At 47.5% G+C, this 16,099-nt stretch overlaps 1 protein-coding gene across 1 annotated transcript in view; it reads left to right on the forward strand.

Moving 5' to 3' along the window:
• Positions 1-16,099, forward strand: part of EDEM2 (ER degradation enhancing alpha-mannosidase like protein 2) — a 411,530-nt gene that overhangs the window by 216,437 nt on the left and 178,994 nt on the right. The window lies entirely within an intron of this gene.

Below are 16,099 nucleotides of genomic sequence, written 5' to 3' on the forward strand. Positions count from 1 at the left end.
CTGCTTTGCAGTTGCACAGTGAAAAATGCCCATAGGAAAGACAGAGTAAGTTTGATGAGGAATGTAGATCAGCAGCTACCATTCATGTGGTGGTGTGTGGTTAGAAAAGAAAGTCGGTGGCATAACGCATTCCCTGCAAAATGTGTTGGGGAGGGCCTGGGTGTTTCTTCGTCCATCTTAGGGCAAACTCTGAGCCTCAACAGTGAGGTCACATGGGGGGGTGGCATGATGTCTGCTATGCTACAGAGGAGGGCTGTTTTGCCCTGTGGTCTTCCCTTCTGACACAGGAAGAAACAAACCTCCTTGGTGTGGATCACTTGTGTGTGTAGTCCTCCACTCCATTCTTCCCTCTCCGAGGAGCATTGACTTAGTTTCCCGTCAAGCTCTGTTCACTTCTGATTGATAATGCCCTTGGTGACAGTGTATAAATTGTCCCCTTAGGACTGTCCTGCATGATTTCTGATTGCACATCTGCTCCTCTCTAGAGCTGCAACTTGACAGGTAAAATGAATATGAGGGTGCATGTGCCACCTTAACAAAAACAAACTATAGTCTGTGGTTGTATGGAGATTTACACGCAGCTTTCGACTCCATCTCCCGCATGCTACTCATGGCTAAACCACAGAGACGCTGTCCAACCATATTACAAGATATTATTCACGCATTCCACTCAAACCTCAATCCACATCCGTCTTACCTTGGAAGGGCTTCTATTGGCCCCAATTAAGACCGCACGTGGCTTTAAACAAGGCTGTTTATTAGCCTCAGCAATCTTCTATTCCCTTGTGCATGATCTACAACACATTTTCTCACACATATTGTCTGACTCTACAATGTTAACTGGCAAACCTATCCAAATTTAAAATATGCAGATGATTTTGTCCTTCTCTCCAAAACTCTGGTACGACTGCAAAAATTGCTTGTGGAATTCAACTCATATCTAGAATTGAATCGGCTAACAATTAATACAAAAAAACCTCAAATAGTGAAATACTCCGCATATTAGAACAATCGCGATGGGTACCTGTGGTCTATCAATCAGACCAAACTTGAGACAGTCGGTGAATACACTTACCTTGGAATGATCTTTGAGGGTGGGACTATTCCAAAGAGGCAGATGGAGAGCATAGAAGAGAAACTACAGACGGCAATATCCCAGGCAAAAATGATACTATTCCGTTATGGCAAGTTTACAATCAAACCTGCAATCCTGTATTGGAAGCTCAAAGCGATCCCTACGATTCTATATGGTATTGAAACGTTACCAATCTGGCAAATACCAAATTTGGGAAAATTAGAAGCCAGGTTTTGGCGAGCAGTTCTGCATTTGCCTCATTGTGTGCAAGTGTCGTGGCTGCGATACAAACTGGGAAAAACTTCGCTTCATGCTCTCGATCTGTTGCGTCTTTGTGCACTTTTTCTGAAATGTCTTGTAGGATTTGAATCAAATAATATGCTGAATGTGATTGCAACCTATATGTTTTCCTCATGCACCAAATTTGCCAAACTATGGATAGATCAAATCTGTACAATTCTAGCAGATGCTGTTATATCGATTGACATGCTGGTTAGAAATCCAGACAAGGCAAAAACATTAATTTATAGATGCGATTGGATAGCTACGAGAACACAATGTCTAAAATACCTCCAACAGTGCAGATATAGGTTTTGGCCGAAACATCTTAAAGTGACCGAATCCTATCTGTTAAAATCACCATCTGCGGCTTTTACAGCAGCCTTCCTAAGAGTTCAATTTGATTTATGGGCAACTAGGCAGGTACAAGTACAAAGGAAGCTAATACCTAGTTCCTTGTGTTTTTGTAGATTTTGTGAAAATCAGAATGCAATTGAATTGATTGAACATCTCTTATGCCAGTGTCCAAAGTAAAAAAAAATGTAAAACTAATTTTGTAAATGCTGTGTCGTTGTTAGAACAAGTTAATCAGGATCTTCGTTGGTCGTATCTTTTATGTTCAGGCAAAAACATAATACAGTGGGCGACTATAAACTTTTTGCAATTCTTGAATTTAGACAATTTCAGCGCCTCTGTTTAGACAACAAAAATATGTGCGCTGATGGTAAACATAAACTGAAAGTACTGATTAGCATTTAGGTTGTCCTTGTAATTTGTGAACATATGATTTTTCTTTTTTTTCCCTTCGCAATTTGTTTATGGTTTGCTGTTGTATTGTTTTCTGTTTAGGTTATGAATCTGGGAATTGAATCATGAACATTGTTTTACATTTGTATATGAAATAATTGTATCTTTATGATCATTGTACTATATTGAAAAGCTCTTTAATTACAGCTACTACAATAAAAAAAGTATGTGGTTGTCAGTTGTTGCACTATATCACCGATACGTTCCTTGCTTTGCTAAATAATTACAAGAGCACGCAACCACATACTTTATACTTGTTCCCTATTAAACAGACACCTGCTGATTGCATCCTTACAAGCATATACCCTTTGTATAGCTGTAAATCTAGTTGGATCTCTTCAAGAGAGGATGACACAATCTGTAGCTGTAGATTTTCTGTTAAAGCCACCAAGAAAATGGTTATATTCTGTCATGTGTGTATTTTACTCCAACTGCTACACCTTCTTTCTCAAAGAATCACTTTGCATGAAATTACATATCTGGTCTGTCAGTTCGGCAAGGCAATAAACAACTTTTCAATTTATCCATTCCATATCTTTATTCGGCTCAACGCCATCAAATAGACACAGTAATAAATACACACGCACATATAATTGATAAGGGTACTTAAAATCTGACTCAAATAGCAGTAAATACATTAATTACAGATCATAACAAAAATAGCTAAATAGATACGCCGGGGTCATTCATAAAAGCCAGACTGGGCAGCACCCTAATTATGTGTCTAAAGTCTATTCCTTTTTTCTTATTGACCGGGGCCTAAAGAAGAACGTAGTCCCTGCATAGACTATACGTTCCCTATCTGATCAATAGCAGTAGTCCAGCGCCTCTCTGTAGGACCTAGTTCCATACTTAAGGAATAACCGTTTCAAGTTCCTAACATTAGAATTAAGATCCACAAAGAGAAAATGTGAAATATTCTCAACTACTGCTTTCAACTACTGCATTATCACAGTGACATTAATTTATCATATTTGGATTCCAATGGTTTTTCCGTTCAGCCAGGGGTATCGTTCCCATCCTGAATTTTATATAAAGTGTGCATGCATAATTTGGTCTTAAAACATCAAAATACCCTTCGGCATCCCATATCAATTTCCTGCTCCAGTATAAGCTAGATGCATGTGAGTTAATCGTCATGCCCATCGTTCTCTCTTCCTCAGCCAATTTGTAAATCCTCTTCACTCGCCCCATAGTGGTATTATTCATAGATTCTGGTCTATACCATTAATTCTCACAACGGATACTGTTTTCTTTACATAGCGGCACCATTTTCCTGTTTGTCCATCTTTGTCCATCTTCCTGGCATAAAAGATCCTTTAGTGCCTCCCTGTAAACAGAGAGAAATGGGGAGCTCCAGATTTTCACCCAGTATAGTTGGATTCAATTTTATTACATATTCTATAGTCTGCAATCCCACATCCACGTGCAAAGGTAGTGTGCGGGTGGATGCTGGGAGGCCCAAAACACTATTTAAAAACCTATTTTCAGTGGATAATAGACTAGTGGAATTTGTACTTCCTAAAGGTTCAAACCCATATAGGGCAGCATGTCGTGCTTGTGCCTTCCTTATACTTTTCTGTTTCCGTCACAGCCGCCGAGCATTTTCCCCCTGAAATCCTACAATATAATTTATTTATTAATGTGATATCGTTTAAGTAGAAATTTTACACATAATCCTTTTTTCAAATTAAATAAAGAAAAAATACAGAGAAAAATATTTCATTGATAAATAACTTGTCCAAAATGAATTCACATTTCGTAAAGTAACCATTAACAAAAGTTCATTTCCTCAAAAGGCTTTACATACGCATACAAAGATAATAATTACTGTTACAATTATAATACATCTCGATAAAAGGCAAATAGAAATAATTAGGCTGCTTAAGTAGATCACAACCTATACGAGTAAGAACATTTTTTAGTTCCATCCGGCCAGATTAATGCTCTCATCAGGTTAGTTAACCTAAATAGCTATGCCCAGAGTATTCTGGATCTTAGGCCATATGTTGTACATTGCTATGTGTATCTTTATATTTAAGGAGTTAACACAGCAGAACCAAAACGGAGATTCCCCCACCAATTCAAAGTCCTGTACATACTTTCCATAGCATAATATATATGTGTATCTATAAGAGAAGGGCAGTCATTCAGCAGATGTTTTGTTGTTTCACTGACGGCTAAATTTGTACACATCCGGCAATATCTTTCGGCTGTGGACAGTTGTCTACAACTTCCCTTATTCGCTAGAACCGGCAGATGGTCTATTCTCAAAAGGAGAAGACATTGTCTGAGTCTGCTGGAAGGACACAAGTTCATATATTTCTGTGGGATCTTAAATGTATACATCATGTAATGCACAAAGTGATATTTTTTAAGTTTACTCAAGTGCTCATAGTTTTCCAACCAGTCCCAGAGATCAACCTTTTCAGACAAGGCAATTTTCATTGAGTCGTCGTTTCCCCTACATTTGGAAGACCAACATATTTCCTTATAAAAGGTCTCCATCTGATCTTTTAAGAGATATGTAAACGACTCCTTGGAAATCTCTTGATAAATAGATGCCATAAGCGGATACACAGGGTTGTTGTTCATCCTTCGATACATCTCCGCTCTCCTTTTCATAACGATTAGATTTTAGGGAAGCCAGTCCCAATTCAGGCCTGATGATCGACATCGGTATACACTGAGGTAGACCCAATATCCTCCTCCAAAATTTGGCCTCAACCACTTGAAGCCATTTCAGATCAATTGACAATAAAGCCTCCAGGCCATAGACTATCATGGGAGCTAATACCTGCCTGTACAACTGGCGAACTCCCCAAAACGTATATCCGCAGTTCTTGATGGTGAATTGGTATATCAATGATGTTAATTGCGCTGCTCTGACTTTTCGAGATTGTATACAGGAAGAATATTGATCTATGGCGTCAATCTCTACTCCAAGATATTTATATATAGGGGTATATTTTATTTCAAGATCTTGTATAACTAATTTTGGGTGCGCAAATTTCCTTCTCGAGAATACCATTAACTCTGTTTTTTTCCACAGTTAATGATTAAGCCATTAGTATCGGCGTATTCCCAAAGTGCATTAGCCGACGTTTGTAACCCGCTAAAAGTATGGTCCAGGATTATAAGGTCGTCTGCATAAGCAAGTACAGGGCAGTGCGTAGCTCCTGTTGTGGGAGGACAATTATAGACTGCAGATATAGAAATAGGGAGATCGTAAGTATACAGATTGTATAAAAAGGGAACTGTCACAGAGCCCTGCTAACTCCTATTTTGGCTAATAAGATTAGCCATAGTACCCTGAGAGTCTAATTTATGTCTAGCGGTGGTATCGTGATGTAAAAGCCTCAGGTAATAAAGTAGTTCTTCTGGGCATCCCAGAGCTTTCCAGCTTCAACCATAGTTTATCTTTACAATTAGTAAATCCTACAATGATATTGCTGTATCTTGACAGCATAGTGCCTGCCTTCTCAATTTGGCTCCCCGATGTCCTTTTTTCCCCCTGATTTAACTTGCTCAATTGGTTCACAGACTGACTGTTAGGGAGAATTCTCTGTTTAGGCTGAATTTCCCTACCTAGTGAGTCCCCCAGCAGCTTTGCTGGATTTCTAGGGTTTCTTTTTTTTCTCCTGCCAAGAGTGAGACTCTTTTACCCTCACTCTTGGGCATGTTGAAGTGTGTTTTCTTGGTTAAACCTTGTGTTGAATGGGCTATGGGGTCTTTTACTCCATAGGGCCTCATGTATTTTTGTGATGTGGGTTACACAGCACCCTCTGTGCCGTAACCCAGGGGTGTCCTAGGGACTCCCCAACATAGACTCCATACCCTGGGACTGACTACTGTCTCCCAGGGCATGTAAAGTCACCAAAGACTTTACTAGTCTTAAATCCTGAACAGAACCAGTACAAACCATCATATTGTGGACGTACTGGCTGGGGCAATTCGATTGCCCCAGGGTCTGTTAGTCAAGGGGGCACGTCTCCGTCCCCTCTGATCGAGTTTTGGCTGGTGGCAGTGGAAACTACTTTTTATATTCGACCGCGAATATTTTCCTATGGGATTTCCCATTGTTTTAGGCTAACACATTTAATTATTTATTTACGGTAGCCTCAAACATACCGCCGGTTTATATATTTATTATTATAACTCCGGTTGGGATTTTTTGCCAAAACTTGATTCTAAAATGGCGTTGGCGTTCGCCTCTGTAACTCTGACCCGAAGTGGAGCCCTTTGTCCCACTTTTGGCGGGCTTCTCCACAGAAGCCCTCCAAAGTGGTGCCACTCTGTCTGGGGTACTTAGGAGGGGTGGAGGGGGATTTAGGCACCCTGGACTGAGTTACCTTGGTAACTCAAGTCGCACTCCGTCCTGATTGGCCCAAGTGGTGAGCCGGCCGGCTCACCACTTAGCATGTTTGAGTGACAGCTAGGCTGGGTGAATGGGGGTTTGCTGCATAAAAGCAGGGCTTTGGGGACTGGAACTTCAGAAGTCGCCACAGGACCAAGAATCCGACGAGGGAAGAGCTGAGCCGACCTGCTGCGACGACACCACCCGGTGGAGCCCTGCTGAACCGTCTCACCACTTTTCCCAACGACCGAGGAGAACTCTTAACGGAGTGGCTCCTTCCCTTGACTGGTGGGGACAACCAGTTTTCACCTTCTTTTCGCTTCTTCGAGGTATCTCGTGGCCGCCTTGCCCGTGCCAAGCACCCCGGCAACCGGAATACCACACTTTTACCACAACCGCGAAAGTCGGTACAACCCTTTAACCGGAGGACTCCGCGGCTGGTTTCTTCCCGGGCAGTGCAACGACCTTCTTCTTCTGCTCTTCAGCGAGAACTTCTTCTCCCCTGACCGACGTCGAGCCTTGCTGCCACTGCCTGGAACAACTGCCACCGCTGGAGGATCCTTCCCGTCTAAGGTACCGTGTTCCGCCTGGCTTCCCTTGCCACCGACTGTACGGGGTAGTTTTAGCCCCCGGCTTTCGAACCTGGGAGTGCCTGGGACACCCTGGCTAAACTTTCTAAGCCTCTCTAAACTCCGTCTGAACTCTTTGCAAGACTCTGAATCCCTAATAACGGTGTGATCTTGGGCACATTTTCGCTCTGTCTGCTCTAAGCGTGGGCCCTGCCTAGTGACTTTTGCTCACCTGTGACTTTATGCTTCTTTGAGCCTATTGAAAGTGTTCTTGACCTTAGAGTGGTGTGTTTAGCCTATCCCTGCTTTTTCTCTCCCTTCTTTGAACCTACTAGAGTGTCATCTAAAGTTAAGCACTCACCTCTGTTTGAATTATGTGATGTTAACCTAGAGTTGTCTAGATAGGAATAAGGGTTGGGACTGCTTTCCATATAACTGTGTTTGAAGTGTTTTACTATATATTGCTAGAGTGTTTTCAACTTATGTGTTCTTAAAATAAATAACTATATACTTTTGAAACCAAGCTCTGGTCAGTGTTTGCTTGTACTATTGTGTTTGAGTACCTATTGTGTATACTTCGCATACTGCCTAACTCTTCTTGAGGGAAGTCTGACTGCTCAGCCACAGCTACCAGGTAAATCTGGGTGGTACAGACTGCTACCAAGTGGGTTTACTGCTATACCTGTAGTCTTAAATCTTTTGCAGTGTTCCCTAAGGGAACTGCACAGGTTTCTGCCTAACACTGACCAATATGCAACCTCGCAATCTCACCCCAATACCATTGTTTTAATCTTTTTGGTGTTTATCTTCAACCCATTTTCCCTGCAGAATTAATCAAAAAGTATTGTTTGTTTAGACCCATGGGTGTAAGGGAGATCAGTGCTGCATCATCCACAAACAAAAGAATTGGGGACCACCTACCGCCCCTATTGTGGGAGCGTCTGTTGGAGTAGCCAAGATTTGCTTTATTACTCCATAAGTACTCCATTATTAAGTTTGCAATATAATGTGGGGGCCAGAGTAGTGTTGAAGTGTTCCCCAGGCATTTAACAGTATTCCATAAAGTAGCTCGTGGGATGCTATTGAAAGAAGACATGATGCACAGGTAAAGTTTCCTGGGACCTGCATATTTGTTAACAAGCAGCGGCAGAGGAAAGCACTGATTCACTGTGCTAATCCTCGTTTGAAATCCTGCCTGTAAATGGTTAATTCGTCCCATTTCCTGAACCCACTCTTCTAGGTGGCGCAGTAGTGTTCTTACATAAATCTTACTTCCCACGTTGACTGGGCAGTAATTTGAGGGTTCCTCCCATCTACCCTTTTTTGTACATGGGGCCAATTTCTGCAGTTCTTCAGCATGGGGTCTGGCATGGATTCACATGCTCATGAATATTCCCCGTCGTCAGGCCGGGAATCCTCGGTAAAGAAAAAATCAGTATCAGTTTCGTTTCTGATCTGTCTTTCTCAGTAGTAACCAATCACTGGTCTCTGTGTCATACTGCCCCCAGCCAATGACTGCCCTCTCTCTAAGCCCCGCCTCTGGCAGCCATCTTCAGATTTTTACCACACGCTCAAGTGTTGGGAGTCCTCGTGTTTAGCTCTCGAGCTTTTGCTGCGTTTTCACGCTTTTTCAAAGAGAATTTCTCATTTTTCGGTCAAATAGAGCCTCAAGCTCCACCGTCTCTACATCCGATTAACGGGTATCCGTGTCAGATTTTTTCTACGCCCCTCAAGGGTGAAGATTTCGTCGAGTTACGCTTCTTGGGGGATTCCAGAAGTTTCTGCTGCCTACCCGAACATGACCCAGGAGAAAGGAAGCTCGACTCCCAGAAAGCTGTTCAGGGTCTGCCCTGGATGCCAGCTACAGAATGTGTTCAAGGAAGACGAGCATTCGAAATGTCTCTACTGCCTTCATGAGGACAAAACGCACGTGGAGAAGGACTGTGCGTTTTGCAGGAACATGTCGGAATGGACAATCAGGGACCTACACCTTTGTCTCTCCAACTGGCTGGAAGGAAGGAGTCCGTCAGGTGAGAAGAAGAAGAAGTCCGAGCGGTCTTCTAAGTCCTGTGAGGGCGCACCGGCGACGGGGCCCCAACAGAAGGCAAACCACCACCAGTCCGTGGGCACCGGGAGTGGCGAACGGTCGGGCTCTTCGGCTGCCAGGCAGGGCACGCCTTCCCCGGCACCATCAACCACGAGCCAACGCTCTGGTTCGGGGAAGAGGAAATCCGAGAACCCGGGTAAGCTTCTGGAGAGGCCCCCCAAGGTGAAGGCCTCAAGCACGCCTGAGGCGGTGAAGGCCTTGATTCACCCGGCCAAGGCCTCTATCGAGGGAGTCGCGGCGGCCCTGGCGCAGCCTGTGGAGGCTACACCAGTGGAGGTGACCTCGGGGCCCAGAGTCTCCCTGCCTCCGCGGAGGGAAGCCTCTTTCAGACCCATCGAAAAGACCCCCGTGAAGACCCCGGCGGAACAAGAGGGGGGGGCGGTGGCCATTGTGGACACCGCATCCGAGGAGCAGCTGGTAGAAGTCTTAGGGGGCCTCGACGAGGGCGTCGAAGAGGCCCATTCCCAAGGGAGGGATCCCGACGAGGGTGACGGCGGCACTGGCGAGGGTCCTAGTCACCCGTCGCTTCTGGAGCCGCAGGATAACTCGGCGGCCATTTTGTTGGCAATACAATCCTTATGTTCGGAGATGAGGACGAGATTGCCCTTACCACCGACGGAGGATCCGGAACCAGGCTCGACGGAGGAACCAGAGCCGGGCCCGGCAGGAAGCCCCCCGAACAAGAGAAGACCGATCCATCCAGCTCCGCCTTCTCAGCCCTTGCGGCCTTCTCGGCCTTTACCCACGTCCCCTGTCCCTGGGGACGACAGAGGAACGGACACGGCCACGACGGGTACCGACGGCGGTGACGACAGGACGGAGCTCCCATCACCAGCCCGGGCCTCCCCGTCTGAAGAGATCAGATCTTTCCATGCAATGATCGCCAGGGCATCCAAGCTTTTTCAGCTCTGCCCCGAAGAGAAGAAGAAGGAAGGTTTCCTTTAACAACGGCGCAAGGCCAAGAGGAAGGCAGTCCTCGCCGTGCCTCTGCTGGATGACATCTGGGACGAGGGTCTCGCCCTTCTCAAGAACCCGTCTACGACGCCTGCCAAGAGGGATCGATACGAGAAGAAGTACCGGGTCCCCGACTGGGCCCCTTTGTGCCTTAGGGCACAACCGACCCCTGACTCGGTCGTCTCAGCGGCGGCCAAGAAGAAAGCGGGGGGGGCATCGGCCTCAACGTCAACTTCCCCGCCTGACGGCGAAGGGAAGAAGCTGGACGCAATGGGACGACGAGTTATCTCGTCAGCGGCAACAGCGATTAAGGCGGCCAACGCCCTCGCGATCGTGGCCCACTACGACAGGGAGTTATGGTACAAGATCACTCCCCTGTTGGACTTCCTACCGGATGACAAGAGGTCCGAGGCCCTGGAGATCTTGCAAGAAGGCGAAGTGGCAACGGACATTGCCGACACCGGTTTCCGCCAGCTAGGCAACGGCGTTTGCCTTAAACGACGAGGTTGGCTCAAGGCGACGGATTTCCGCCAGGATGTACAAGCCAAGGTGTTGGACATGCCGTTCGATGGGAGCAACCTGCTTGGGAAAACGGTGGATCAGTCCCTCCAATCAAGGCGGACACGGAGACAGCTAGGGCCCTAGGCGTTCTCCGGCAACGAAGGCCGTCCTTTCGGAGCACCGGAGGCAAGCAGGGTGCCTCCAAGGGATTCGGCAGTGGCTCCTCTAGGTACCGTCAAGCGGCCCACTCATTGTCGCAGGAAGCCTATAGAGGAAGAGGCAAGTCGGGTGGGCCCCGCCGTCGTCGCCAGGGAGGCCAAGGCATCAAGGCGTCCTCCAAGCAAGATTGAACCGACAGCGGTGTCGGGCCCCCACTGAAGCACCCGGTGGGAGGCCGGCTGGCGAAGTTCGTCAGCGTGTGGGAGTCCATCTCCACCGACCGTTGGGTGCTGGATGCCCTGGCCTACGGGCACGCCCTCGAATTTCTAAATAAGTGCCCCCGCATTCCACCCATGTTCAGGAAGGAAAATCACGTCCCTCAACTGCTATTGGAGGTAAGGGCGTTGCTCAAAAACGGTGCCATCGAGCTTGTCGCAAAGAGGCTCCGGCACTCCGGAGTATACTCAAGGTACTTCCTAGTAAGAAAGAAGACAGAAGGATGGCGCCCCATCCTGGACCTGCTACGACTGAACAAGTACATCAAGGCACAGAAGTTCCGGATGGTCACCCTCCAGGTGACCGGGACAGCTGGAGGATTTGGAGGATGCGTACTTCCACATCCCCATTCTGAAAGGACACCGAAAGTTCCTCAGGTTTGTGGTCCAAGGACGGCACTACCAGTTCAAGGCCCTCCCGTTCGGATTGAAGTCGGCACCCAGGGTGTTCACCAAGTGCCTCGCACTGGTGGCGGCGCAGCTGCGCCTGCAGGGGATCCACGTCTACCCCTACCTGGACGACTGGCTCTTCCGAGCAAGGCCAAGGGAGCTTGCCATGGATCACACAGCAAAGACCGTCCAGCTGCTCACGGACCTGGGATTCTCCATCAACTTTCCCAAATCCCACCTGGTCCCGTCGCAAGTCACACTGTTTCTGGGAGCCAAGCTCGACACAGTGACGCGTCTGGCTTCACCGTCGGAGGAACGGACGAAGGCGTCTGCTGGCCACGGACGTGGCCAGGGTGAGGTCCATCAAATCCCTCCTCGGGATGATGTCCTCCTGCATATATCTTGTGCACCTGTGCAGGCTCCGGATGCGCCCTCTGCAAGAGTTCCTCGACTCCCCCTGGATCCAAGCGATGGGCAGCTTCGAGGACGGGATGCCGCTCGACGAGACCTTCCGACGAGCGATCCGGTGGTGGGGCACCTGCGCTCATCTGACGGCAGGCACAGAATTTCAGACCCCATCCCACCAGATAACGGTGATGACAGATGCCTCCTTGGAAGGGTGGGGGGCACACACTGGAGAACATCACGCGAGAGGCCTTTGGCTCCCGGAGGAGAAGACGCTCCACATCAACATCATGGAGCTCCGTGCAGTGTTTTGGGCCCTCAGGTCCTTTCTCCCGTCCTTCAAGGGCAAGGTGGTGAGAATTTTCACCGACAGCACCACCACGATGTTCTACATCCGGAAGCAGGCAGGAACCAGATCCCCAGCCCTCTCAAGGAAGCCCAGGATCTGTGGCATTGGGCCGTCGCCCAAGGGATGTTTCTGGTGCCTTTTCATCTGGCAGGGATAAAGAACACCATCGCCGACTCACTCAGCAGGGAGCTGCGCTCGTGCCAAGAGTGGGTACTACATCAGGATCAAGTGGATCGACTCTTCCGACAATGGGGAAAACCCCAGATCGACCTGTTCGCGACGGGGACGAACTCCAAGTGCCAGAGGTTCGCCAGCAGATTTCCCCAGCCGAGGAGCATGGGCGATGCTTTCTCGTTCCCCTGGGACGGCCTGTTCCTATATGCGTTCCCGCCGTTGCTGCTCCGACTCGTCAACCAGCTCAAGAGGTTCCGGTGCAGGATGATCCTGGTCGCACCGGCGTGGCCGAGGCAGGTCTGGTTCCCGAACCGTCTGGACTTGTCAGCGTCCCCACCAGTCAAGCTGCCGACGGACGCGGATCTTCTCTCCAGAGAAGGAGGCACCATACTTCATCATGACCCGGAGTAGCTGAACTTGCAGGCCTGGCTCCTGCAGCACTAGAGTTTGGAGGGTACGATATCCCGGCTGAATGCAGAGAGGTCCTTGCAAAAGCCAGGGCGTCCTCAACTCTCAAGTGCTACAGACATTAGTGGAAGAGGTTCTCTGTCTGGTGCTGTGCACAGTAGATTAACCCTCTACGGATTACGGCCCCTCAAGTGCTGCTGTACCTACTGTCGCTGGCCAAGGCTGGACTGGCTCACGCCTCCATCAAGATACATCTGGCTGCGATCTCCCGATACACCAGAACCACAGGACGGGCGTCCTTGTGATCCCATCGCCTGGTGAAGGAATTTATGAAGGGACTGTTACGATCGTTCCCTACAGTGAAGGCCCCTGCCCTGGCGTGGGAGCTCAACGTGGAGCTGACCAAGCTCATGGGACCTCCGTTCGAGCCTCTGCACTCGGCCCCGTTGAAGTTTCTGTCGTGGAAAACAGCGTTTCTTGTGGCCATCACCTCCGCACGACGGGTGGGAGAGATCCAGGCCCTTTCCTGCAAGGCCCCGTACTTGACTTTTCACGACACGAGGGTAGTGCTCAGGATGCACCCCTCCTTCATGCCCAAGGTACCGTCGGACTTCCATCTCAACGAACCCTTGGTGATGCCTGTGTTCTTCCCGTCGCCTTCGTCGCCGGCTGAGAGGACTTTGCACTCGCTGGATGTGGCTAGAGCGCTGAAGTTCTACGTGGACCGCACGAAGTGTTTTCGGAAGACGTCACAACTCTTTGTGAACTTTGGACCTGTGAATCAGTGGAAGGCTCTCTCGAAGGCTTCCATTTCCAGATGGCTCTCCGGCTGTATCATGTACTGTCATCGGTTGGCAAACCGACCGCTGCCTGGCCGTCCGAGAGCCCATTCCACCAGAGCGATCGCAGCTACCACGGCGTTCCTTTCTGGTGTGCCCCTGCTGGACATATGTAGGGCTGCTACGTGGAGGTCGACGCACACCTTCACGAAATTCTACTGCGTCGATCGGGATTCCAGGAGGGAGTCCAGGGTCGGTCAAGCAGTGCTGCGCAACCTGTTCGCCTGAGGTGAGCCTGGTGAGGAGGTAAGATGCTTAATGTTGAGTTTGATGTACTGCTTAATGTTGAGCCTTTGCCACCTCCCGTGGTTGTGCATGTGTGTACTGCTATGTATTCTTTATTCATGAGCATGTGAATCCATGCCAGACCCCATGCTGGAGAAGGAACAAGTTACTTACCTGTAACTGTTGTTCTCCAGCATGGGTCTGGCATGGATTCACATGCGAACCCTCCCGCCTACCCCTCTGTGGCTCTTCACTTGGTCATACTGCCACTTCACGTGCTTCCAAATCTGAAGATGGCTGCCAGAGGCGGTGCTTAGGTAGAGGGCAGTCATTGGCTGTGGTCAGTATGACGCAGAGACCAGTGATTGGTTACTACTACGAAAGACAGATCAGAAACGAAACTGATACTGGTTTTTTCTTTACCGAGGATTCCCAGCATGACGACGGGGAATATTCATGAGCATGTGAATCCATGCCAGACCCATGCTGGAGAACAACAGTTACAGGTAAGTAACTTGTTCCTTATTAAACTCTACCAACAGTGCTTTGTCCCGGCCATTTTGTATGGCCTGGAGGCTTTAGCGATACAAGATTTGAACTGGATCAATATATTAGACCTGGGATGTGTGTTTTTTGGTCAGGCGTAATTTATTTCGCCATGTTTAATCAATTTTAGAACTTGAATTAGGTGACACTGCTTTATGGAGTATTTCTGTGACTTGTTAGCCAGATAGGGCCAGGAAGACAGCATGTGTGCCCATTCCGTTAACCACAAAAATGCTATTAGATGTATATATACATCCTCCACATTAATATATGTCTGTATGTGGCTTGTTTTATTATGTGAAACGTAGGACTCATGGCCTATGTAATAAAACTACAACTTTTTTATATAAATTGAAAAATTCAGTGCACTGTGTATTACTTTCTGTGTGGTGATGTTAATAACCTATGGAGTGGGACCCAGTATGAGTTAAGACTGGGCCATTAAATTTGTCTTTGAATGATTCATCCGGGGGACTCCCCAAAGTGTGTTGATCAATATATTAGAGGGCCAGGACTGGCATGCAGTATTGGGTATGGGTCCAGCCTGCCATGTTCAGTATTTAAGGTTGGAATTGGGTCTAACGTCACTTAAAGGAATGGCCTTGCGGGCACAAGATGTGTTCTATCTGAAAGCTATTTCCCCTCTTTCATGCAAATTGCTTAGTTTGGCTGGTAACAACTTTGATAACGAAAAGTCACCCCAGGTTAACAGTTACACACAGTTAAACAAGTCTCTTTTTGCTGGTATAGATTGGTCTTATGACAAGAAGAGTACAATGCCATTCATACATTTAAAAAAATCGTTTATACAAAAAATGAACAGATGAGACTGGACCCAGAACTATACCCACTTGTCCACTTTGAAGGGGTATGAGGCCGTAACACATGTAATCCATAGATACAGAAAGACCCAACAATACTTGATAATAAGTGTCATTATGGCTACAAATTGTAATTAAAGTGCTGCCTGTCCTTACCAGACTTTACTACTCGGGTACGCATACACAGTTTCAGGGATATAACACCCCATTCACTTCTTGACCGGCACCTACCAGCAGATATTCCCTTGTACATTGCCTACGGTATTACTGTTGATACACTCCTACCACCAAGTAATCCCCCCTGACCCAGCTTTTACCATTAATACACTACACTCCTATAAGCAGGTTTTTCTTTGGCCTTGCTCAGGGTTTTTGTCAGGCTGTAAAGTTCTTACCTTATTGCCACAAGTTGCTCTCCTGTCTCCAATTATTCAGTTCTTAAATCTAGTGCCTGGTCTCTGGCTCTTGCTTGTTTGTTTGAGATCTAGCCATCGGAAGGCTTCAATATTTCCTCCTAACCTGGTCTGAGTCTGAGAGGGTCCTCAGCAAGCTTCCACCTCTCTCCTTCTGATTCCTTCTCACTATATCCTCATCCAGGCATAACCGTTACTGCCCCCCACCCCCTCTCTCTGCATCAACATGCAAGGTTAAGCGGTACTCTTTGAATTGTTCTGGTTATTCAGTGAAGCCCCTAATTGTTTTTCCAATAGCCGTGTTCTATTCTGACTCTGTGAGTCGTTTCGTCTCGCCTCTTCACATGTCATCGGGTCTAGTGGTTTACCCATTTCATTTCTCAGGTGGCGATGAATGTTCTCCCTTCCTGGATAATGGAAGCCAGCGGCGGCCAAGTGTTTTAAAA

Source organism: Ambystoma mexicanum, chromosome 3p (assembly GCF_040938575.1).
Source record: "Ambystoma mexicanum isolate Mex_15411 chromosome 3p, UKY_AmexF1_1, whole genome shotgun sequence".
Classification (NCBI taxonomy): Eukaryota; Metazoa; Chordata; class Amphibia; order Caudata; family Ambystomatidae; genus Ambystoma; species Ambystoma mexicanum.